General features: G+C 38.2%; 1 pseudogene; it reads right to left on the bottom strand.

Moving 5' to 3' along the window:
- Window positions 1-30: 30 nt before the first annotated feature.
- On the bottom strand, window positions 31-26431 carry LOC132303645 (uncharacterized; annotated as a pseudogene).
- Between the last annotated feature and the right edge of the window lie 959 nt (window positions 26432-27390).

Here is a 27390-nt window from a genome sequence, read left to right as displayed (position 1 = left end):
TGATTCCAAAATAAATCTTTCAATAAATTATTGATAATTATTGTAAATAAAATCTAAACAGAATAACTGAAACAAAAGTGACAGAAAAGACGAGAACAATATAAATTTATGCACTATAAACTTGAAGTACTGAATTGAATTCTCAAAATGGTACATTGAATAATTTAGTCTAGGGTGGGTTTATGTCCGTCTCTGCAGAAACTGAACTTTTATAGAATGTGGATCCAATTCATTGCCGAACCAAACCCATGGATATATATATGCAATGGTTGATGACTGAAAGCCACAATCACGCGCTTCATTTGAGCTATTAATCTCTATTGTTACACGTTCACGAACCAAATTCTGGTCACACTAGGCAACCTTTGAAACCTTTTCTTAGGGAAGTTTCATCCAGGTTCTGTCCTATAAAGACGAGCTTGTTTATCTTCTTCTCATCGGGTCCCCATGTCTTGCTTGGGCAGCCATCCAAAGTGGAATGCACCCCCAAGAATAACAGATGAACAAAAATTAGAGACAAAGAGAACATATGAGATTAACTTGTACTCAATTCACTAGAGTCGCAAACAGTAATTAAGGTGGTGAGCAATTAGGTGACCTGAAAAACATAACGCTCGTGTGAATCCTTCACAGACAAAACTCCTTTCATCCTGAACAGGTCTTCCCCCTTTTCTTCAAGCAGTCTTTCAAGCCAATCATCAAGCTGAAGCATCATGTAAAACCAGAAAATAAGTTGCAGGCAGTGGGATCTAAATATGGAAAATGCAATTCCACAAAAATGCCAAAGTAAAAATTATTAAGGAAACAAAATTTATGGGAATGGTCCAACCGTTCTCCAGTAACAAGAGAACAATTTATATGCAGACCGTAACAGGATGTGAGACAAGAGTTCAACCTTTGAGGCTTCAAACATTATAAAGTTCCGCTCCCCTTCTGAGCGCTTTTATATAATTTTACTTATCAAAAATAAAATAAAATAAAATAAATTATAAAGTTCCACAAGTTGATAAAGAATATAAAAACTAACCAGAATTGAAGTATTAGTTACCTCATCAAGGTCAAGGGTTCCCTCAGAGACGATACTAACACTGGAGACAGCAGAATCATGTTCATGGTCATGATGATGTCCTTTGTGTTCTATTTAGAAAAAAGTTAAAAGATAAGTTAACAACAAACATGAGAAATTATATCAAATGCCACTTCAGGAAAAGGTACTAAATTATCATAATATCTGGCACGATAGTCGAATATAAAGCATTTAAATGACACAAATATTATAGTCGAATATAAAGCATTTAAATGACACAAATATTACTGAGGGGAAATGAGCAATTCTGGAGGTCACTTTCATTGTAAACACTCCCTTTTTGAAATTCTGAACTAAAAAAAGAAAAGAAAGAGAGGTCCGAATGTATAATTTAGCTGTTTATGGCATGGGTCAGAATTAAATGCTCTTCAATAACCGTTGTATTAAGAATTACATATTGAAACCAAGAATGTATAAGAACTCTATCATGGATATAGCTCTGGCTTTAACTGTATTACCTTAATTTCTTTCTTCTTTCTTTCTTTTCTTTTCTTTTTTATTTTTTTATATTTTTTTATAAGTATCAACTATATAACCTTAATTTCTGCTATATAAAGAACAATAATAACGTATAAGGCAACACATTTCCCTTTCTTGCAACTTCACAATCAAGGGCCAAATGGGAAAGCTCCAAGACCCATGAATATTACATAAGCCATTACACATAACATATAATGTATTTACGAACATACAATGATGATGAGAGACTACAATGTATAAAGAACATACTTAATGTATAAAGAACATACTTATCAGACAAAAATATCAAAAGAATAGAGAAATGCAAATACTAGTGCTCCTCCAGCCTCGCTAGAATATTGCAATGGTCAAAATAGTAGTATATGTGATTAAAATTAAAATTAAAATTTGTTTAACTAAACTGAACAGAAAATAACAAGACAGCACAATATAAAATTAGAAGAGAAATTTAGCAAGTAAAAAAACTTGCGCAAATATCAAAAATGGATTTGCTTTCAGGAAGAAGATTTTCAATACCAATCTTCCTCCCATTTTTCTTTTCCATGATCCGGAATAAGGGAGGAAAACAAGGGGAGAAAAAGAAAGAGAGAAAAAATATTGAATCAGATGACAGTACCACAAGCAATTTCATGATGGGATTCACAATGAGAACTATCTGACTGAACCTCTGAATCAATTCTGCAAAACGAATGGCATGTTCAGACATCATGGAATATGATATTACGCGATACCACTTATGATATGGATATGCAGCACCATTTGTATTTCCTAACCACAAAGAGGGAAAAAAAAAACACTATGAAAAAAGCAAAAAAAAACTCTGAATCACCTATCTAGATCATAACCACCCACTCCCAAAACAAAGTCCATGTCGACAACACCATATTTAGCTAGCTGTAACTGTGCCATCCCATTGATATACTGACAAAAGTGCACCAAAAATCCAAATTCTGCAGAATCAATAGCATGCCAAGGAAAGATGAAAGAGAAATCACTGTACTTTTTAACATAAAGCTATACCAGTAGAACATATATTACAAATTAAGTAACATACTAACACAAGGCTATACCATAAACTATTACATGAATAAGTTGAATACTTGAACCTATTGAGCACTTTCAGTATTAACCCTTGTTTGTTATAGACATGTCAGCTTCAAATGCATTCTTAAATTTTCATTTCTATTTTTTTTAATTTTATACCCCATTGACTGCACAAACAGAGATCTATTGTGTAAAAAATTGTAATTATTTATTGTGTTCAGAAATTTTAAAATAAGAAATTTCACATAATGCAATTTTTAGTAGATCAGTTGACCATAACATTAATATGGAAATATATATCAAAACCAGACTAAAGTTAAATTTGGCTTATCAAAATGCAACAGCAAAACCCACGGCTGAACTAACCAAAGAAGTGCCTACACTTCAAAGCATCGATCATTGTACCGGAATCAAATAGATATAAAAATGCCAACAACAGTTTTACCACTGTCCACATTCATACAAGTTCAGTTTCTCTTGGAAAGCCTAAAACCCCTCTAACCCTCCCAATTCAATGAGTAGCTACATTTCAAAGATACAAGTAAAATCTATCTATGTACAAGGTAAAAGCCTACCTGAATTCGCTTTGTCAACACCTCCAAGTCAGCCTCAGTCACCGACTCACCAAATCTATCTGCCAACATTATACAATGAAGAGCATAAAGATAGTAGAAAAAGAATTCATTGAATTCCAAAGGAAGTCATAATAAATTAGGTAAAGTTCCTGATTATTGAGAAGAAATCGAATATACCTTGTTTAAAATAATACGGTCTGCATAGGCAACTTGTTCCACTGCCTCATTAACAACAAATCTAGGTTTCACTTCATTCAAATGTTGTGTGGCATGCTTAGAATCAACCAAAGTAACAACTCCATCAAGTTTCACATATCGTGAAACCAGCTCATCAGTACAAAATGTTTCAATCACCGGACCTGGCTTTGCAAGCCCTGTAAAATAACATTAAAAAAATCCATGAATATATCATATATATATATATACCCTCACTACCTGCAGCAGGTGAAGTAAACAGCTGACTTTCAGGTTTTTGCCGGATGCAACTAACTAATCTTAATAGGATGTATGTTGTATGAGAAGAAATAGCATCACACCCCTCTATGGCGAGCCAAGAACTGATGCTTCACAGAAAGCCAAATAAAGGAGAAAACAAATAAAAAAAGCTTTTCTTCCTTTGAGCAGGGCACTAATAGGAGTGTAAAAAAGCCTGTGAGACCCAGGCCTGTTGACTGGTCCAGGTCCCTAGAGGCCCAGCCCAGCACAGAATGGACTGATGACACAAATCTGTTTTGCGCCATCACTCAACGAGGTTTTTCCATCATACAAATCTCCAGTAGCCACAATAGAGACTTTTTTTAAATCCAGGTATTTTTGGGCCCTGTGAGTCGAACTCAAGGCGTCCGAGTTTATACTTTGCCCCAAGAAACTTATCCACTAGGCCACCAGTGCGGTTTCACCACAGTGGAGACTAGATGAGTAGTTTCCCCATTATAGGTTCAATATTTTCAATAGAGAAAATACTTGGGGCATTACTTTCTCATGCCTAGTAGGTTTCTTTTTTCGGGAAAGTCTCATCCCTAGTAGGTAGAAATCCTTATTTCATCAACGTGCTAATAGGTAATTGGTAAATCGTGTGAAGTTGACCTTCACTCTTATATCACCATGAACTTGCAACCCCTTTAATTGTGTGGTGCCTTCACAAAGCAAACCTTCTTATTCAAAGGAGTAAAATAACAATCAAAAGGATTTTTCGTGGATGCAAGCCAATCAGGGAAAGTCATTTGAGGTCTATAAAAGCCATCAACTCATGGCATACTTCGTCATGTCACCAAATGTTATGAATTTCTAGGTCATTCCTTCTAGGTCATTCTTCATCCACACAACAAATATTTGTCCAGAGCTAGGAAGCACGAATACTTCTACAAGAGTGACGTAACAGTATTGTGTCCATATCGGGTACCGATACTCATACTTAGAGATACATGTCCAATACTTCCTAAACGTATCCATAATATAAAAAAATATTTTTTTATTTCTAACATATATATGATACTTCTCAGATACTTTGATCACGTAACCGATGCTTGTCAGACAATTCAAAACACATTTTTAATAAGTTTTTGAAGATCAAAATGTAGTATTTTTTACAATACATGTCTGTGTGTTTGAGGATATCAAAGATGGATTGGACCAGACCCGACCCGCGAATAGAGCATCAGGTTGAATGGTAGGTCTAAGCCCAAGCAAAAAGGGTATCATAATGAGCCCAACACCCACGAAAGAAAGATCGGACCGAATAGTTGAACTCAGCCCATAATGCAACACTGTGAGTTAGGCCCAACGTTTGAGACTTACATAATGAAGTCAGGCCCAAAAGGAAGAAAGCCCAAGAATAAGAGCCCTATGTAATAAGTTGGTTAGAGCATTTGTAATGGTCTATAAATAGACAATATGGGTAGAGAGAATGGGAGGTTTTTTGAGTTTTCATTCTGTTGAAGTGTAAGAATTCTAGAGAGAGAAAGGTGATTGACTTTCTTGCATCTTCAATTGGCGCCGTCTGTGGGAAACGTTGAAGGTTGATCCTTATTTGATCAACGTCATGTTGTTTCAGATTGATTGATGACGACGAAGCTTGATTTCTAGAAGTTTAGTCCAGATCTAAGAGATTGCGGTTTGCTCTTGAGAGATTCTGGATTCTTGATTGATTCTGAAGAATTGGCGTTAGGTTTACGCAGCTGTGATTCACTATATTGCAGCTTGATCCGGCAAGCTCAGATGCCGGAAAAGCTCTGATCAATCGAAAGGCGAACGAAACTCGTAAAATTTAAGTTCAAATCTGACGTGATTTGCATCAGCAAGACTCAGATCTAACTTAGAGTTTGCAATTCATGCCTTTGCTCCATTCTGGAATGATGACTGGGGGTGAGAACTCCAATGCGGTAGAAAATGTCCAGCAAATGAAACTTGATGAGTTGATGAGCATGATCGAAGCTCTCAGAAGAGAGAATGCAGATATAAGGATTGAAATGCAGCGACACGAAGCTCCGGTGATGCCTCGACCGCTTCTGGCCGGAGAAGAAGTTGCACGTACTGATGCAACACATCACGGCGAGGAGGTAGGGAACAATTAGACAGATCTTCACCGCGAGGAGGTCCGGCCAAACGATTTGCCGCCAAATCTTCGTCGTGCTGATGATCGTGAAAGATCAACTCACGTAGATCCACGGCGTAAATAGATCAGACGAAACAAAGCCATGACTTTCGATCCACATCAAGAAACGCTCAGCCGAGGAGAGGCAATAGAGTTTGATCGTCACAAAGTTATACCGTTGTGGCACAAAGAGTTTGTTAAGGACAGATCATTTGATCCAACTTATCAGCCTTCCATGGCGACGTTCGACTATCGCAGCTCCGATAGGAGATCTGTAAATCAAAGAGCAATCGCGGGGTTCCAGAGGGAACATGAAGCCCTCCTTTCAGCAGCTCGAACGGTTGATTCACCGTTCACCGATGAAATTCTGAATACTCCGAGTTCGAGGAAATTTTCCATGCCTAGTTTCATTCTGTTCGACAGAACGACCGATCCGATTGATCATGTGTATCACATCCAATTGAAAATGGCTCTGAACACTGAGAATGATTCCTTGATGTGCAAGTGCTTCCCTATAAGTCTAGCTGGACCAGCGCTCAATTGGTTCAAGAACCTGCCGAGGGGCTCAGTGGATAGCTTCCGAAGCTTGTGTGATCGGTTCATAAGCCAATATTATAGAAATAAGCGTCCAGTAAAGGACATCTCGAGCTTATTCACAATGAAGCAGCATGAGGATGAGCGTCTCCAAGCTTTCCTAACCAGGTTTAACCTTACTAAGAGTATGGTGATTGAATGTCACCCTTCCACGGCGGTTCAAACGTTTATACCGGCCATGACTCGTGGCACTCCATTCCACACAAGCTTGGTAGTGAACACGCCAAAGACTATGGATGAACTTAATGAAAGAGCTGATGGATTTGTGCGCTTGGAAGAAGAAGAGGCAGCTAACGCTCGGAAGACATTCGTCATATCAACAGAGGAAAAAACCAAACCAAAGCAAAGATCAGACAAAAGCAGGGTCAGCCACAACGTCAGACCGCGTGGGAATCTAAGAAGAGGCCCGGGGAAGAAGAGCTAGTTACTCCATTGAAAGTTACCTTAGCAAGGCTGTACTAGGAAAATAAAGATAAATTTCGATCTCATTTACCAATCAGACAACCCCTCGAACAGAGGGATCAGTCTAAGCATTGTGCATTTCATTCTGACTTTGGCCATCAAACTAATGAATGCAGGAATTTAAGGAGACAGGTAGAGATGCTAATAACCAGAGGGGAGTTCGCGAGTTATATTCAAGACCCGACGGTGGAACAGAACCGACCAATGGAGCACGTGAAGAGGAATCAGAAGTCAAACTCTCACAATACGCAACCGGTTCGAATAATCAATACAATTCACGGTAGGCCTGAGCCTATTAAGGAGTCCGATGAACTGCTTCGGATACGCCTTCGCCAGGCACTGATGAAGAGAAGGATAGGCAATATAAACACTCTGCACCAACAGAACGTATCAACACAGATAAAGTTTGACAAAATAGATCTATTGCGTGTTCAGATCCCTCATGAGGACCCGTTGGTCGTCAGTTTGACAGTGGCCGAATGTTTGGTACGCAGAGTTCTGATTGATCCTAGAAGTAATGCGAACGTCATGCCAAGGGATACATTTAATCGGCTCGAGATCAAGCCGGATCGGCTCAAATCCACTGGGAATCCTTTACTAGGGTTTGATGGAAAACGAGTGGAGCCCATCGGAACGGTGGAGGTAACGGTACATACTACAGAGAGGGTTCTGATGGAGACCTTTGTGGTTGTCGAGATTCATCCCTCTTACAACCTTCTGATGGGCAGAGGGTGGATTCACAGAGTTCAAGGTGTTCCTTCCACTCTGCATCAAGTAATGAGATGCCTGGGGCCAGACGGAGCCATGGTGATCGACATTCATGGGGACCAGGTTGCAACTAAGGAATGTTATTCAGTAACGCTGAAGTATGCTAGAAAAGGGAAAGCACCCATCTGTTCGGCAAGCCCTAGATAGCAATTACAGGAACCTCCCCCCAAGCAGAATGGGGAGGAGGAGCCAGTGGACTTGACCGAAGAACCCCTGGTTGATGTGCAAATCGACAGGTCTGAGCCAGAGGGAACCACCAGAGTGGGAATAAGACTTACCGAGGGGGAAAAGCATGAATTAATTGATTTCTTGTCTCACAATGTCGATGTATTTGCATGGAGTCACCTAGACATGCCTGGAATTAGTCCTTCGGTATCCTGTCATCCATTGAACGTCAATCCCAATGTCAAACCTGTAAAGCAGAAGCAACGAAGGTTTGCACCAGAGCGTAACCAGATCATAGCCGAGGAGGCTACTTGATGCGGGATTCATAAGAGAAGTGCACTATCCCGATTGGTTATCAAACGTTGTTGTTGTGTAGAAGAAGAATGGGAAGTGGAGAGTGTGCATTGACTTCACCAATTTAAACAAAGCCTGTCCGAAGGATAGCTTCCCGCTGCCAAAGATTGATCAAATGGTAGATGCCACCACAGGATACGAACATTTAACCTTCCTGGATGCTTACTCAGGTTATAATCAAATCCCCATGGACCCTACAGACGAAGAAAAAACTTCTTTCGTTACCGAGCGAGGGACCTATTGCTACAAAGTTATGCCTTTCGGACTGAAAAATGCCGGAGCAACTTATCAAAGGCTTATCAGCAAAATTTTCAAGGGTCAAATAGGGAAAATCGTGGAAGCCTACATTGATGACATGGTGGTGAAAAGTAAGAGCAAATTTGACCATCTGAAGCATCTTCAAGACGTGTTTGATGTGCTGAGAAAATATGGAATGAGGCTTAATCCAACCAAGTGTTCATTTGGCGTGAGCTCTGGATAATTCCTGGGACATGTGGTTTATCACAGAGGAATAAAAGCTAGCCCAGCTCAAGCAGAAGCTCTGACCAAAAATGCGGAACCGAAGACAATCAAAGAAGTATAAGCCCTCACGGGTCGAATAGCTGCGTTAAGTCGGTTCATCTCTAAGTTGTCAGATCACTGCAAACCATTTTTCGACACAATACAGAGTCATAGAAGACAGGTCTGGGGGGATGAACAACAACAAGCACTGACTCATTTGAAGGAATATATGCAGAGTCCACCAGTCTTGTCAGCTCCGGATCCGGGAGAAAAGTTATTTTTATATCTTGGGGTATCTAGTGTTGAGACGAGTGCCGTTCTGATTCGTTGTAAGGAAGGAGTGCAATACCCGGTGTTTTATGTTAGTAAAACAATGACCAAGGCTGAACGAAGACACTCGAAGGCCGAATGAGTGATACTTTCACTCGTCAATGCAAAGAGAAAGTTGAGGCATTATTTCGAGTCCCAACCTATAGTCGTTCTGACAACTTTTCCAATCAGAGTACTCATGCACAAGCCAGATCTCTCGGGGAGAATGACGAAATGGGCCATAAAGTTAAGCTCATTTGACATAACATACGAGCCCAGAACAGCTATCAAAGGACAAGCAGTAGCTAATTTTTTGCTGGAGTGTGATTCAGAAGATACGGAATAAGACATTAGACGTTGCTCATGGAAACTTTATGTAGATGGCTCCTCCAATCAGATGGAGGCAGGCATCGGGATCAAATTACAAATGCCAGAGGGCACATCTTTGAGTCAAGCGCTCAGACTTGAGTTCCAAGCCACTAATAATGAAGCAGAATACGAGACGTTGCTGAATGGATTACAGTTAGCCAAAGAGCTGAAGGTTAGAAACCTAACTGCTTTTAGTGACTCACAGTTGATTGTTCGGCAGGTAAATGGTGAGTACGAAACCAAGGACGAAACGATGGAAGCATATCGTTCTACCATTCTGCTTGAGGCCAAAGGCTTTGAGAAAATTGAATTCATCCAGTTACCGAGAGAGCATAACGAAGATGCCAATCGGCTAGCATGTATTGCCTCTGGTTCTGGAGAAACATTGGCAAGTGTGATTCCAGTAGGAATATTAAACCAGCCATCCATTTTTTAAGAACCTTCGGGCACAGATCCTTGGCAACTGAATGTTATTCCATATGAGCCAAGTTGGGTTAATCTGATCATAACTTACATACGGGATGGTACTCTGCCTGAGCAAAGAGATGAGGCTAGGAAAATCAAATCGAATGCTGCAAAGTACACCATAGTGCATAACTAGTTATACAGGAGATCTTTTTTTGGGCCGTACTTAAAGTGCGTCACCCCCACAGAGGCTCGGTAAATACTGCGAGCTATTCATGAAGGTGTATGTGGAAACCATTCAGGGGGAAGGTCTTTAGCTCACAAAGCAATGATGCAAGGGTACTTCTGGCCAAACATGTCATAGGATGCGGAAGAATTATCCAGAAGGTGCGATAGGTGCCAAAGGTTCGAACCACTGATCCACCAACCACCTGAGGACTTGCACGTAATGGTCACACCATGGCCTTTCGCACAATGGGGGATGGATGTGGTTGGACCTATGCCAACTGCAAGAGCTCAGAACAAGTATGTGCTGCTAGCTACAGATTACTTTACTAAGTGGGTGGAAGCAGAGCCGTACCCAAGCGTGACTCAGACTCATGTGAGACGGTTCATTTGGAGTAATATTATTTGACGTTTTGGTGTTCCGAGGTCAATCGTCATGAATAATGGGACCAACCTTGACAGCAAGCAAGTAAGAGAATTGTTGGAGGAATATAGAATTAATCAAAAGCTAGCGGCAGTAAGTCACCCTTAGGCCAATGGACAAGCAGAGATCACAAATAGAACAATCTTTGCTTGCATTAAGAAGAAGCTTGAAGAGAAGAAGGGAAAATGGTTAGATGAACTGCCGAACGTCTTGTGGGCTTATAGAACGACCCTAAGGCGACAGACCGGAGAAAGCCCATTCGCCATGGCATATGGTACCGAGGCAGTCATACCGGTCGAACACTTGGTTCCGACTGTTCAAAGTTTGGCATGGAGCCGAGAGCATAACGATCGTATGTTGAGGTTTAACCTCGATATGCTGGAGGAAAAGAGAGATGCAGCGGCAGTAAGGCTCGCATCCTATCAGCAGACACTTATGAATAGCCATAACAAAAAGGTAAAGCACAGAGACTTTACACCAGGTGATCTGGTTCTAAAGAAAAAGGTAGGAATGGTTAAGAAAATGGTGGTACCTTGGGAAGGCCCATATAGAATTGCAGAAGTCATAGGAAAGGGGGCATATACCCTAGAGACAATGGCCGGAAGGCTGGTTAACAAGCCTTGGAATGCTACGTCTCTGAAGAGGTATTATCAATAAAAAGTTGAGTTTCAATTTTGAATTCTGTTCATTTTCAATTGAATACAGGCGAGTGTACAAGTTTCCGAGATTTATAAAAGTAATATTCCTCTTCAAGAGATTGATTAAGTAAAAATAGCGAAGTAAGTGGCAGCTGGCACTATGAGCCGAACGCCAAACACTTGCTAAGAAATAAAAAGCCAAGTGGCAAGTGGCATTTTAGCTGAGCGCCAGGCACTTCAGCAAAGTAAGTGGCAGCTGACACTATGAGCCGAACGCCAAACACTTGCTAAGAAATTGAAAGCCAAGTGGCAAGTGGCATTCTAGCCGAGCGCCAGGCACTTAAACAAAGTAAGTGGCAGCTGGCACTATGAGCCGAACGCCAAATATTTGCTAAGAAATAAAAAGCCAAGTGGCAAGTGGCATTCTAGCCGAGCGCCAAGTACTTGAGCAAAGTAAGTGGCAGCTGGCACTATGAGCCGAACGCCAAACATTTGCTATAGATAAATGTGAAGCTGGTTGTTACCACCCATGCATAGATAAAGTCAATGTTTTTGTCATCTCATTCATAATATGTTTTGAGGTTACAAAAGATAAAATATACAGATGACATAACTACAAAGAAGCAGGAAATTAAAGTATCAGAAGAGTCCTAGCTAGCTGTCTCTGTTCTGTCAGCCTCCTGATTGCGTTGACTCGTCTCTTCACTTTCATTAGTCGTCCCATTTTCATGAGGAGGGGAGTCGAGATGAATAACTGAGTCGTTCTGTTGAGGCCCAACCTCAGTAACGGTTGAGGAAAGGACTATAGTGGACAGAGGAAGAACATCCAGAGGCTGAACGACAGAGGGAGCTGGAGTGACCCTGGAGGAAGCAATCTACTGACACTCATTAAAAATGTGTTCAGCAGGAGTGGAGTCTGGATCAACATAGACTCCTAGAGGATCAATTTTTAGATCCTTATCAACTTCGTCCGGAGTGGAACCGGTCTGGCCTGCGGTAGGAACACGGTCGGAGAAACCCTCTCGGTACCCCTGAGCATACCTGAGAGCCCCAACCTTTGAGAACCGAGCGTGAAGAGCCAGCATGCCACCGTTCACCTTGCTGATGGTATTGAGCAGAACATCACAATCATCCAGGGTTCTCTTCTCGAAGGCCATCCGAGCAGACTGCTCATCAGCCAGAAGGCGCTGGAGTTCTGTTTTCTCATTCTTGAGCGAATCGCGCTCGGTCTGCCAAACGCTCTTCTCAAGTTGAAGGGCATCTTTTTCATCCTGAAGGGAGTCAGTTTCTTTTTTCAGAGCGTCTCTCTCTTTTTCAACTTTGCCAAGCTGGACCAATAGCTTGGTGTTTTTGGTGGCAAGGATGTTATTTTCCTTATGGGCCACCTCGAGGCTATCAGAGAATTTATGAGCCTTGGTGTTCCCTATTTCCACCTGCTTCTGCATGGCCATCATACCGAACAAGGTCTGCAAAGATATGCATGAACACTTGTTAAACCGATCGCATAGTCAGGAGAGGTAAAGCATAAAGATTATGTGAAGATTTACAAACTGAGAGATAAAAATTACCTCCATGGCAGATAAGGGAAAGCGGCTGAACACCTCCTTCTGAGATAAACCTTTGGCTGCCTCAATGTCCTTGGGAGTCCACATGTTCCTGTAATATGCCATAGCGGTCTGACCATCCTTGAACATGGTCTCGTTCGGCTTCACGAATGTCCCATCCGTTCGGACGAATCGAGGAGTCCATGGTGCTGTTGCAGAAGCTGAAGTAGAAGCAGCAGTTGTAACAAGCCCAGAGGGGGCAGGAGAACTGACTGGGCGATGCAAGAGTGTACCCGGCCCAGAGATTCGGATCCTCCTTGTGAGAGATACATCATCAAGGTTGGCTGTACTGTCGGGATGAGGCCTTTTGCCTCGCTCTTTATCCTGAGTACCCGCAATAACAGCAGAAGTAGTATTGACCTGAGGAGATGCGTTAGGAGTGGTAGAAGGAACGCTAATGGCAGGATCAGCAGCCACTACGTTCGGAATGGTGTCAGAAATAGTGGCCGAAGAAGAAGCCGAGGCAAGAAAAGAGGTTACCGCAGCAGCAGCAACAGTGACTCGGGGAGGGTTCTTCCTCCTGCCGAAGGAAGGAATCTAGAGCTGGCTCATTGTGTTGCTAAGGGTTGAAATTACGCGAAGGTTGTCTGAGGTAAGGAGGTCTGAGCAAGAAGGAACGTCGTTCAAAACGTATTTCTTCAAGTAATTATCCCTATCCCTGGAAACACTGTAGCTCAAGTCATCACAAGGAATGCCTAAGGAACGGCACAAGAAAGTATAAAAGCTAGGAACACAAATTTCGCAAGAACAATCGTTCTTATGAGTTTTAAATTTCTTATATGAAGAGACAGAACACAAGCCAAAGGAGCTCGGGATTGGATAATCCTCTGCAGCTGGAGAAGACCAGGCCCCCCAAACCCCTATTATGTTGTTTTTTCAACCCTTTTCAGATTTGATTGTGTCTTTACATATGGACATCTTTTCAATCGGGTAGAGGTGGTAGAATGGTTCCTCAAGTTGGATCTTACTAACCTTGTAACAGAAAAGAAGATCTATGATATCAAGATCCAGACCTCTGTCACGAGTTAGTAGTAGCAGAACGGATAAGATCCTAAAAAAATTTAGATTTACCTGCAGAGGGGAGATCCCTAGTTTGTTGAAAACATAGTTAAAGAAAGGATGCAAAGGGAACCTAATGATATTCAACTAAAGATGGGTAAATAAGAATTTGCCGGGAAGAAGGCCAGCACTAGTCCTGATATCCACATCTTTAGGGCAGTTTCTAATTTCTATATCAATAGGGAGATGAAGTTTCATGCGAAGAACATCTAGATATACAGGCATGGCGAAAATGAATTGGGATTTTAAAGGAGAAAAAGAGATCTTCCAAAAAAAAAAGACAAAAAAAACTAACCTCAGAGGGAGAAAACGTCAAAGAGTACTGCAAGATCGCTGGAAAAAGGAGCTTTCGCAGAGGTTCGCCGGAGGAAATTTGATTTGATTTGAAAAAGGCAAGCGAAGATTTGGCTAACAGTGATGCAAGATAGAGACAGTAAAAAAGGATTGAGGGAATGTCTCTGATACTTATAAGGACAGAATGGGCCCGAAGGCTGAAGCGTCAGGAAAACGAGGAGTTTCTTTGGAATCTCGAAGCATCGGTTTTAGATCTGACAGTCCATTTTCCCCCGAGATCTTCTTGAGCCGTCAACATCATGATTGGCCGCTGATAATAATTACCCCCTTATTTATTAGGGGGTAATTATGGGGGCAATTGAGGATATCAAAGATGGACTGGACCAGACCCGACCCGCGAGTAGAGCATCAGGTTGAATGGTAGGTCCGAGCCCAAGCAAAAATGGTATCATAATGAGCCCAACACCCACGAAAGAAGGATCGGACCGAACAGTTGAAATCAGCCCATAATGCAACACTGTGAGTAAGGCCCAACGTCTGAGACTTACATAATGAAGTCAGGCCCAAAAGGAAGAAAGCCCAATAATAAGAGCCCTATGTAATAAGTTGGTTAAAGCATTTGTAATGGTCTATAAATAGACAATACGAGTAGAGAGAAGGGGAGGTTTTTCGAGTTTTCATTCTGTTGAAGTGTAAGAATTCTAGAGAGAGAAAGGTGATTGAATTTCTTGCATCTTCAGTGTTTCATCACCTACATTTATAAATCTCATCAAAACCATATCTAACAATGGTACTACAAGTGTATACATTCATAGATCGTGTTTTAGATCACAAGGACATCAATACATATGATTAAAATCATAAAACAGTTTAATGCAACTATTATCACAATTAAAGCATCATAAAGGAATAATTTCAACTTATTAATTGATTCAAGCCTCCTCCATTCATTCCCAAAGCATACTAAATTATATTATACATACTGGTACTTATACAATCCCATTGGTTGAATTTAAGCCCCTTCAAAACATCAAATCTGAAGCAATCAACCAAACACAGCCCCTCTGTTCCAGGGGGTTTCGGTCGACGTCGGTTGACCGAGTTAAGCAAACCGGTCGACACCTAGCCCCCTATACATTGACCAATAGTAGTTGTTCCCTGCTTCGTAGCTACCATTTCAGACCTGCAACTCCTTTGTTTCGGGTCCCATAACATGCGCCTATGTTTCAATTCATCTCCATATTTAATATAACATATTAATACATGCTAAAGCAAATTAAAACAAGGATTTAAAGGATTGATTCACATGTTTAATCATTATATACAGACTTAAACAAACATGCATATCAGTAGAAGTTTTCTAAACATACACAGCAATAAAATAGATTTTAATCACCTTATTTAAATCCCTAAAGCCATAGCATGTGATGCAAAGTCTAAAGGTTCAAAGGAAAAGAGTGGAAAAGGAACTTGCCTAATGATTTTCGGATTGAAAATCAACCTACAAGCTCTCTCTAAAATCTCCGGTCGTCTTCTCCAACTCTGGCAACTATATATTGCCTTCGTTCCCTCATTCCTTTGGGCAGTTCACCTTCTCCTTCTTCTCTCCCTCTCTGGTCGTCTCTCTCTCTCTCTCTCTTGTGTGCGTGTGTCTCTCTCTCTCTGCCTCTGTTTTCTTTTACGTAAAAGAAAATCCTCCAGACCAATACATACATATATATACTAAATCCTACCTTAAGTGATGGAAGAGCTAAAACCACATATGACCCACACTTATCATTAGAGAAGCGGAAAAGAAAGATAGAATTAGGGATATTAGTAAATTAGGGTTTTTATTTATGCTTATGGATCTTTTAATAATGTTTTAATTTTAGAGGTATTTCAGTACTTTATTGTTTTAGGGTTTGTTTATGTTTTGCCTATATAAAGGGCTCAAATGTAATCAGACAAATTAGTTTTTTGGAATATTGACTATTATCGTTGAGTTTGCGAACTCCCTTTGTGTCTCTTCTCCCTCTTATTCTTGTTGTTTCTAATCCCTCCGTCTATCTATCCTACCTCCTTCAATCTGATTCCCATCCCTATTCATCTGTCTTCTCACCTCCTTCATCTAGCCTCATCTCATCTTCTCATTCTCATTCCCTTCTTTCTTTCTAGTTACTATAAGTTATTACTTGTCCTGCGTCACTAAGTCTGATAAGAGAATAATAATAACAATAGCAATAAAAATAATATATATACACACATAACATGTAACTTACAATTAAAAATATAATCTATGATGTATATATATACACACACACACACATCCAATACCATGGGCCCTAATATCTCCACCTATGCCTTCTCCAACACTTCAAGACCCAATCCGTAAGCCCAAAAAACTAAAGCCCAAACCTTTACTAATTTGAATAAAATAAAATAATGTTTGTGTACATACACGAAGAGAGAAATAATATAACACAAAATACATAATAATAAATAAAAAAAAATGCTTCTGGACATAAAGCATTTAAACCTTTTCTATATGATAAAATATTTGTGTGCGTGTGCATATAATTATATGTGAACTATATAAATAAAATATGTGCCTATTTACTTACATGTACAACAATTTATTGTACTTGAATATATAGAGGAAATGGATATACCTGTTGTTTCGACAACAATATGATCAAATTCGTCATGCTTCTTCTTAACCAATTTCAGAAGCAATTTGACCAGATCTCCCGCGCACGGTGCAGCACAAACAACCATTATTAACCATGACTATGTTATCATTAGAAGAGGAGTGACTAGCAACCAATGAACAATCAATATCCACCTCACCAAACTGCAATGAAAATTAAAATTAAAAATTAAAAAAATAAAATAAAGAAAAATGGAAATCAATTTTATATTAGTACCAATATAACCAAGCACATTTTTAGCATATAGTATGCTACCAACAGTAGTTACAGTCTTTTCATTGGTAAAATCTTAGCACAAAATCTCTAAAAAAATGCTACAAACTACATTAAAACAAGTAAGCTTGCTATATATACTACCAGACGATGTTCAAGCAGTCTTTTGTTTAACAAAGAAGAAATTAAGGAAAAACAAGAAAAAAGGCATAAGAAAGTGAGGTTTTACTTGAACCAACAGTAGAACTGTAAAAAAATAAAAGTTCAGTTTTGAGTATAGACAAGAAATTGGCTTCTGGCTACTCTAGACTACGGGTTAATGTTCATGTTTCACAAACTTTTCAATAGAAATAACTTTTTTTATTGAATATAGCAAACGGCATAATCCTTTAGTGGCTGATCGGTGTGCAGTCATTACCAGCATGAGACAATGCCAACAACATGCATATATGAAAAGTTTGACAACAACAACCAGGAAACAAGGGTTTCCAAAATAGTGATCCACCAGAGTCTTAAACCAATTATGTACTAGAATCAGCATTTTGGTTTTGGTTATCTAAAGACGAATTGGAATTCAATTTCACTAAATCCATGAGATATCAGCATATTTATCATAATTTTGACTCATGGCACCACCATTCCCTATGTTATACATTTAATTAGGGAACTTACAGATAAGCGAAGCTACCTATCCTTGCGATATACTTAAGATGTTATTTTATTTTGAGATTGTAAAGTGAAAGATCATGATGTCAATAGTTTAATAGTTATAATGAACAATCATATTTGTATCAATCGCAACTACTACAATTGCTATTAGATAACAATCAGATTTCTTTCTCTTTGTAACTTGAATAGCTTCTCTTCTTGTAACTCTTCTATCATACCATCAGTATGCATAATCAATAGCAAACCCTAATCGCAGACAACTGCAGCACATTGTCGTTCTTCTCCTTCTGTTCCAATTGCACATCTACCTCGGTTCTTTGCAAACAGTAGCTCCATTTCTTTCACAATTGTAGCAACCTCTGTTCATCTCGCTTTCAGTCCACAGTTGGGTCTCACATACAATTTTATAGCACTGATTCTCTCTCTCTGTTTGCCACAGCAGTTTGTTTCTCTTCAATCTCAAACCCTAATTGACAGCAACCGCAACAGTTGTATCGCAGCAATTGACTTGGATTATGTTCTCAATTTTAGTTCGTCTTCACATCAAGAATTTATTCAATTCCAATTCACTTGATTCTTGGAATCTTTCAACTCAGTCGAGATGCAGACTAGAGTCGATGGGTATTCAAGGCAAGAACCCCATAATCTCTAGTCTGCATCTCGACTATCCCTCCCTCCACTGTCCACGACTCGCTCTTTGAATAACTAAAAAAATCATTTTCTTTCTATTCTTTTCGTTGACAATCTATCTCTTCATGGAAGAAGTGCTAGTCTGAAGATGGTACGAGAAGTCCTAATAATCTATGGTTGAGATGAAAAGAGACAAAGTATATTTATTAGTTTATTTGCTTGTGACCTTGTCATTGATCCTAGTAATTAGGACTGTCACTTAGAGATTGAGAAATACAAATTTAGTATTGTTAATTTTTTATCTATGAAAATAATCTGGTACACATTTAACCTTATGAAAACTTGAACTCAAAACATTTCACTTTGAGAGGTAGAGGAGATACCACTGAGTTACTTCATTTGGTGATATATTTAGCAGTTTTGCAACATTCATGAAACTTGTTGACGACAATTGTGAATGTATTTTACGAAAATATTACCAATCTACAATTAAGTTAAATATTAATTTAGGTGAATTTTCATTTCCATCTCCTTCCAGTTCAAAGTGGACACCTCCACTGAAATAAATTTTTGGCTCCGTCATTGTATGTCACAATCATCAAGTATTAGAAAAGCTGTTCAAACCAAGGGGGGGAAAAATGCTATTCAAGATAAACATAAAACTCATCCTTTAATTTCTTTATTTTTACCTTCTTGTTTTTTTGTATTATGAAGCTCCCGTGCACATGAGACATCCTTTTTCCTTTTGGTTTTTTTGTTTTTGTTTTTTTTTTTTTTTCTATATTTTTGTTTCAGACCACAATAGGAAGAAATTTGTTTTATGAATAATTTATCAAAGGTTCAAAAGCAGTGAAGCATGTTGTGTTTAATGCAAAGCTTTATGTTTACCATCATTACAAAGTTTCAAGACCAGAACCTACCATAATCTATAATCAGTTAAAATAAAACCATCAAATAGATTTGTAAAAGAATTTATTGCACCAGGCCAGTGGGATGTGTCCAAGTTTGACAACATCACCAATGGGGTGCTTCAATATCTCCTTCAGCAACCTATTCATGGGGGAGATGATAAGTTTGGATGGCACTCCAAACAGTTCATATTTAAGTCTGTATGGAATGCATGCAGACTCAAAAGACAGAAGGTTTACTGGTTTGAGTTATGTTGGAATGGGGGAAGATCAAGATGGTCAACCCATACTGTTTTGTTGTTACAGAAGTCTATCCTTAACAACTTGTATCTTCAACAAAGAGGGATATCTATGGTCTCAAGATGTTGTTTGTGCTGTGAAAACATAGAAGATGTGGACGTAGTCGAACCTGTCATCTGTTTGGCAATGGAATTTACAGAGGTACTTTTCAATCAATGATATGGATCGGGATCTTACTCAACAATTCTCAGGGAGCTCAATCAGAAACAAAATGTTCAAAATTCTCTTCACTGCTGCATTGTGTTTTCTTTGGATGGAGAGGAAAGATAGATTACACAACAATAAGTCCAAAGGTTCAACTGAATTGGCTAAATGTATTGTGGGAAGTGATGGCATTGTGGGGGTTTGCCTACATGATGTTCTTGATTTTGTTAACTAGTTAGCTTGTTTCCAAGCCTCCAAGGGCCTGTCCTAGGATTATTTTCCTTTAAGGATTTTCTATCTTGTGTGGGGGTATGCCGCCACTTTTTCTCTTTTACTATATTGTTTATATTCATAAAAACTTTCCTCCATTTGGGGGAAAAAGAACCATTAAAGCTAGTAGCAAGAAAAGATATAGTTAAGCTCTACAAGTCTTGGAGGGGCAGGGGAACAAAATATATATAACTAGTTTAAATTGCTAAAGGCAGGGGGGAGGGGGGAGGGGGGAGGGGGGAGGGAGGGAGAGAGAGAGATGTATACTCCAAAAAAACTCAAAGCAGTAGCCCAAAATTCGGAGTTTCAAGATAGATAGACCATAATACCTCATTTTCAATGACAGCGATCCGTTTCCCATGTTGAGATGTCAAGATATGATTCAACAGAGTGGTCAGCCACAGTACGAATGATGTAAGCAAGATTTTTAAGAATAGCTGTAGCAAAATTCAATAATTGGACCCAAATACACATTTTTAATAATAAGTAGTGCATGAAAGCTATCATATCTTCCAAAAACCAATAGCACAACCTATATCAAGCCAAAGCTTAATCTAGTCCCTTTACCTAGCATAAATACATACATCAACACATGTTCAATTTTTTTACTTTTTTACATCTGAATTTTACACTTTCCCCCTTGAAAAGCAAAACGAAAACAGAACATGCATACAAAAATAACTGAATACTTACATATTTACACATATTTTCACATGTGAGCTCATTTAATGTAGTTCCAATATCAAAACACTCATTATTAGGACTAGCCAAAAAATCCTCGAACTCAAGAGCCTAATAAATTTATTGGCTTAGTTCCAGAGTTTTGTTTTGATACAAGGATAACATATAACCAACAAATTGTTATATTTCTTTTCTTTTCCACAGTTCTTCTCAACAGTTACAGAGAAATAACAAATGGCCCCAAAATTAGGGGTGGCAAAGTTCGACACGACCCGCCAACACGACACGTACACGACACAAGTTAAATGGGTAATGGGTTTACCATAAACGGGTTCGTGTCGTAAACGGGTTGACACGAATAACCCGTTTAGTTAAACGTGTCATGTTCGAGTTCATGTGGCTCAACCCGTTTAACCCGTTTAATTAAATGTGTCACCCGTGAACCCGTCTAACCCGTTACTTGTTTTGACCTGATTATTAGGGACATTTTGGTCATTTTATTGTTACACAAGAAACCCTATTAAGGCTATTATACAAATTATATCAACAGATTGAAATCATTGAACACTACCTTACGCGGTGCCTTCAGTGCTTCACAGTTCACTCTTCAGTCTCTCTCTCGGACCTCTCGGTCTCTCCTCTTTCCTCTCTCTCTCTCTCTGAAAGATTCAACCCAGACAACTCCTTCTCTCTCTCAAATCCACACCACACCAGCACACCTTGAGCGACCAAGAAGTTCAAGAACACTACAGTCTACACTTTGAGCGAACCAACGAAGAACACGAAATAAGTTTTATACTTTTCTTTAATTTTTTTGTCTTCTCTCTTTCAGATCTACTCTGAAACAACAAGAGGTCGATTTTTTTGTCTTTCCTTTGTCAGATCTATTTGAAAACAAGTTTTCTTTAATTTTTTTTCTTTCAAAGCTACTTTTAAACAAGTTTTATCTTCTTTTTTTTTTCCATTATTATTGTTATTTTTTAGAAACATTATGTTTAAAGTTTCTGAATGAGCCGTTGGACAACAAAATGGCCGTTGTTTAGTGAGTTCACCATGGGTCCATGACACACGGATTTTTTTTCATTATATATATTTTGATTTTGGCTCATTGCAAACTCACTCCAATCAAAGAAAGGGTACGGGCCAGCTTAAGCCCATAAGCTCTGTTTTCTTGCTGCTCTGACAAGCCAGCTAAACCTCCACAAATCATCTGTGGTTCGTGAAGAACTTTATATGAGTGCGCACTCACCACCCGACCCAATACAGTGACCACCCATTCACTACACCGGACAGTACCCAACTTCCTAAAAAATAAATTATCCTATTGCAATTAACAATTCCTGTAACTGTATTTCTTTTATTTTTGGTAATTCAAATGTGTTTCAATTTCTTCCCTCCAAAAGAAAGCAAAAAATAGTGATTTGTAGTTGAGACCAGTTTTGATTATTGAAGGGACTTAAATAAGCTTTATTTTCAAGCAGCATGCAAAGTTGTTGTTGTCAGACCAGACTTTTCCCAGTTCTCTATCTTGTTGCAGTCAAACTTGGCTACTTTGCAGTCCAACAGTCCTTAATTTCGCTCCCACTGAGTCAATAGGACAATTCCCAAAATTATTAAATAGAATTTTAAAACTGTTTGTCTTAAGTTTAACAGTTTAACTGGGCAACTTATTTTGATATTTTTATTAATAGGTCTTTCTTATTATATCAAAGATGACTAGTTTATAGTATTCATTAGAATGTTGGAAGTATAAGATAGATTGAATTGATTCCCTTCCAGTGGTCTTGGCGTACTTACTTTTATATGGGAGTTAGGGTATAACATTTGTAAGAAAGAAAAGGTCTTAGCATACTGGTTGCCTTTCAGAGCGTTAAAGCCAACTAATATAGTTGATACGAATACATGCTAATCTACAATTAAGCTTTACTCGGCACTGAATCATGCTAGCATATACTTTCTTTCAAGATTTGAGGACGTAGATCAGTTAATATAAGTACTAATCTTGCTCAAAAATTAGTTTAGTGGACTATTAAGATTCGTAAAAACTAATGTATGTAATTTAATAATATTTTCTCTCTTTTCAACGTGAAAAGTAAAAAATTGGAATGAGTATTGCGTTATTGAAGACATTGTCAACGTTACAATAATTTTATATTAATAAAAGGAAAAAAAAATCATGAAAGATAAAAGAGCAAGACAATGCAAACACTGCAACAATTTTATATTAATAAAAGTTGGGAAATAAAATCATGAAAGAAAAGAGGGTATTGTGGGTCCTTCTTCAAGACATATTCAACTTTGCACTGCAACAATTTTTTATTAATAAAATCATAGAAACATTGGAACCGTAACACAATAACGCTTTTTATAAAACGTTTATTGTATCCTGCACCCTTATCGTCTTAGTCGAACATTTTGTTATGTTGATTAAGTTGTGATTCACACTTAATAATTTAAAGGGGGTGAATAGGTCAAGTTGTTTAATTTTTGTTTGATTAATTATTATATATATCCTCTTTATTAATTATTATATATGTTTGATTTATTTATTTATTTTTGGTAATATTTAGATGGATTCTGCCATGAGACTTGACAAAAGTGGATCAGAAGATGATCTTGATTTAATTGACCTTGAAGTGGATCAGAATGAAAATGCAGATGTGCAAGTGCAACCGAAAAAGAAACAGGACTCGAAGCGCAAAAGAAAACTCACATCAAAAGTTTGGTTGCACTATGATATACTTCCACCCGATAAGGACAAGAAAAGAAGATGCAGATGTAAGAAGTGCGGGACTGAGTATATTGCGGAGGGCAGGTATGGCACTGGTAATTTAAAGAGGCATATAAATTCGTGTGTTAGAAGGGATACACGGGACATAGGTCAATTGCTTTTATCTCAGTCATCTGGATCCATATCTATGCGTGCTTCTAAGTTTGATTTTAATAAATTTCGTGAGTTAGTGAGTGCTGCTATCATTATGCATGATCTACCATTTCAATTTGTTAAATATGAGGGCATTAGAAACATGTGTCGTTATTTAAATGAAGAGGCTCAACCCGTAAGTAGGAACACAGCCAAGGCTGACATATTAAGGATGCATAAAAATGAAAAGGGTAGGCTTTGACATATGTTGGAATCAACAAATGGTAGGATTTCTCTAACATCTGATTTGTGGTCTTCTCTGACTACTGATGGGTACTTATCTCTTACTGCACATTTTATTGATGTGGATTGGCGCTTACAAAAAAGAGTTTTGAACTTCTCTTACATGCCATCACCACACAATGGTGTTGCTTTGACAGAAAAGATTTATACATTGCTAACTGAATGGGGGATTGAAAAGAAACTATTTTCAATTACTCTAGACAATGCTTCTTCAAAATGTTCATTTGTTGAATTGTTGAAATCTCAACTCAATTTGAATGATGCTTTATTAAGTGGTGGGGAGTTTTTTCACATTCGTTGTTGTGCACATATCTTAAATTTGATAGTGCAAGAGGGGTTAAAAGAGGTTGATGAATCTATCATAAAGATTCGTGAGAGTGTTAAATATGTCAAAGGTTCTCAAATGAGGAAACAAAAATTCTTGGAATGTGTCTCTCATGTTTCTTTAGAATGTAAAAGAGGGTTAAGGCAAGATGTTCCTACAAGATGGAATGCGACATATCTTATGCTTGAGTCTGCCATTTATTATCATCGGGCTTTTTGTCATTTGCAGTTGAGTGATTCAAATTACAAGTTCTGCCCATCTTAAGAGGAGTGGAGTAGGATAGAAAAGATTTACAAGTTCTTGACTGTTTTTTATGATGTTACAAACATCTTTTCTGGATCCCCTACAGCAAACTTGTATTTTCCATCTGTGTTTTCGGTTCAATTGACATTGCGAGAGGAAATGGATAATAAGGATCAGTTTATGAGCAAGATGGTAACTCATATGTATTCAAAGTTTGCAAAGTATTGGTCTGATTATAGCATGATCCTTGCTATTGCTGTGATTTTAGATCCTAGATACAAGCTTGGGTTTGTTATTTTTAGCTATAACAAGCTTAATGGTGATAACAACATTGAGAGCACACTAGTTCGTGATGCATTGTTTAACCTTTTTAATCAATATTTGTTGAATTCTCCTATGGCTTGTACCACCAAATCTACATCTTCACCAAATGACGAAAGTGGGAATCGGCAAGTTGATGAGGGACAGTTAACTAAAAAGTTCATTGATGTTATGAAGGTGAATAATACTTTTGTGAGATATTAAATTCATTTAATGCCTATTTTATTCAGTACATCTATTTATTTTTCTACATTTACCATTGATTAATCTATTTGTTTTCCTTAATTACTGTAATGTAGGAATTTGACTCATTTGAGAATGATAAACTGCTTGGAAATGCCCAAAAATCAGAGTTGGAACTCTATTTAGATGAACCAAAAATCAATAGGAATGCGAACCTTGACGTGCTTACCTATTGGAAAGCCAATCAGCTTAGGTATCCAGTGCTTGCTCAAATGGCTCGTGATATATTGAGCATTCCAATCACTACAGTTGCTTCTGAGTCTGCGTTTAATGTTGGTGGTCGGGTTCTTGATCAATATCGTAGTACACTTAAACCAGAAAATGTGGAGGCTTTGGTATGCACAAGGAATTGGCTTTTTGGTTTGAAAGGTAAATAACTTATAATAAATTTCAAATTATATTTTTATTATTGTAGAAAATAGTGAAGTAATAAATTTTTTGTGTATGTTTTACTATAGATACAATGAAGCTTCAAGTGGATGACTTGATTGATAATGTGATGAAACTTAATATCAACAATGATGACCCTGTTGAAGGCCAATGTTCCACCAGTGTTAGCGTGACCGAATATTAAAATCCAGCTAGGTAAAAAAGCCCTCTACATTTGTTTTATTTTTCACATAATTTGTTATATGCAATCTTTTATATTTCAATCTGTTTTTTTTTTTAATTATTATTATCTAAACTTATTTTACACTTACCTATTTTGTAGGAATTTCTACTTTTGGGTGTTTCAGAAAAGAGTGCATGCAAATTCCAGAAGGAAGTTTTTGAGTTGTGGATTTTTGGCTTTTAAGAAGATTGCATGTTACTTGACATTTCTATTAAATATTTTTATTTCGGTCTGTAATAACTTATGACTTATCTTTATTTCAATTTGTAAGTCATGACTTGTGACTTAATCTTTATCTTTGGCATTTAATCTCTCTTTTGGATGTTTGCTAGTATTTTAATCTTTGGGCCTTAGCCACTTTAAACAGGTTAAACGGGTTAAACATGTTAAATGGGTTAAACGAGTTAAAGAGGTTAAATGGTAAACATGTTAAACAGGTCGTTAAACAGGTCATGTTTGGTGTGTCTAACACGACTCGTTTATTAAACGGGTTACACGTGTCGTGTCGTGTTACCCGTTTAATAAACATGTCGTGTTCGGTGTTTAGGATATGTGACACGATTATTAATCGTGTCGTGTTCGGGTTAACCTGTTTAGTGTTATACCCCTACTTCGACACGACACGATTATGACACGCGAACCCGAATTGCCACCCCTACCCAAAATGTCGAACTTTTCTTCTCCTCAGTTTTCTCAGCAGCCGAACAGAGGCTCCAAAATCAAAATATGAAATAAATAATCAGAATAATAACGATATTAATCCTTTCAAACAGAAAAATCTCACCTTTCCAGAACCCCCAGAAAGCCGGCGATTACCGTGGTGGGAACCCGATTATCAAGATTTAACACAGCGGCAACAGATGCTCCGGCGTCTTGGGGTTCGTAGTTGGGGGAAGAGGACATGGCTCTGCAATTTGAGAGATGGAATTGGAATTCTGTGGAAACGAGAGAGTGAAGTGTTCTCAGGAACTTTGAGATACTGGGAGTGTCATTGCAACGACTATGATGGAGAGTTTGGTAAAGGTTTTGGGTTATCGTTCTCGAAAACAAGAAACTTGTGGCCATTGCAGAAAAAGTTCGTGAAATGTAGCGAATGGGGGTTTGTTTGGAGAGTGAGAAAGTGGGGAGCTAAAAAGCTAAAACCCTCTAGAATGGTGGTTTATATGGTTAAAGAGTTTAAACCCAAGTAATAGACCTAGAACTAATTTGGATACCGGTTACTATGGAAGGAGGGGGTCATATATAACAGTAGTGCGATATTATTAAGTCCCAAATCCACAACGCATTTGATTGCATTTATGCATTTCTAGACATTCTCCTCCATCCAACTATTTGCTCGTTATTATATCATAAGAGTTTTTAATTTTTAAAGTATTGATACTTGTGTTGATTTGTTGTAGTGAATTATTTATGAAAAGGAAAGGTCACATATAATAGTTATGGGTTATTTATGCACACTACAGATTTGGAATGAGAAATTGTCATCCCGTTCAATTCAATTGGGATGCCTATTCAATCCCATTGGGGATGTCCCGGATCTGACATGTCTCTTGGGAGGAGTAACATGAAGCTTAGAATTATAGGCCTATTCAATACTTCCAAATAGAAAGGAAATTGACATATGATCTATTTTATAACAAATAAATAGGAATTTCTAGTTGTTCCCGATAAAAAAAGACTTTTTTCTTTTATGAAATTAATCATTTTCTTTCTTTTCGAAAGAAATTATGTTTCTGTTCAAGTAAACAAATATGTCATGTCATGGTTATAGGAGTTTATCCATCGCATAATTGTCGAGGTGAAGTCGGGACCTAAAAGATCGAATAGAACTATACATAGACAAAAAAATCCTCTATGAATTCCAAAATGCTCCTTTAATTTTAATTGAGGGGATTCATTATTTGAAGAAAAGTAGACTACTCAAGAATTTCACATTTCATTCTCTTATTTATTACATAGATGAATCAATTAAAATAAATAAGTATTATAATTTACTGCAACAAATTGGTTGAAGGATTACTTTC

This window comes from Cornus florida, unplaced genomic scaffold (assembly GCF_030987335.1).
Source record: "Cornus florida cultivar Cherokee Brave unplaced genomic scaffold, ASM3098733v1 CherokeeBrave_3.0.0_Hap2_Chr04, whole genome shotgun sequence".
Classification (NCBI taxonomy): domain Eukaryota; kingdom Viridiplantae; phylum Streptophyta; class Magnoliopsida; order Cornales; family Cornaceae; genus Cornus; species Cornus florida.
This window is presented reverse-complemented; position numbering and strand designations above follow the sequence as displayed.